Consider the following 380-nt stretch of genomic DNA (forward strand, 5'->3'; position numbering starts at 1 on the left):
GTGGGATCTCGCTCCTGGAAGATGGTTATGGGATTTCCATTGATGACAAGCTTCCCATTCTCAGCCTTGACTGTGCCATGGAATTTGCTATGGGTGGAATCATACTGGAACATGTAGACCATGTAGTTGAGGTCAATGAAGGGATCATTGATGGTGACAATATCCACTTTGCCAGAGTTAAAAGTAGCCCTGGTGACCAGGTGCCCAATACAAGCAAAGCTGTTTATTCCGACCTTCACTTTCACCATGGTGCCTTGGGGATGTGGGGGGCGCTGCACTAGAAGAAGCAGCTGTCTGACGAACGGGAGGACCAGAGAGCCAAGTTACTTAGCTTTGACTGCGAGTTCACCTGGAGTCCTGAGAGGTCTTTCCCTGTGTGA

This window comes from Otolemur garnettii, unplaced genomic scaffold (assembly GCF_000181295.1).
Source record: "Otolemur garnettii isolate 467f Iridium unplaced genomic scaffold, OtoGar3 scaffold00082, whole genome shotgun sequence".
NCBI classification, from domain to species: Eukaryota; Metazoa; Chordata; class Mammalia; order Primates; family Galagidae; genus Otolemur; species Otolemur garnettii.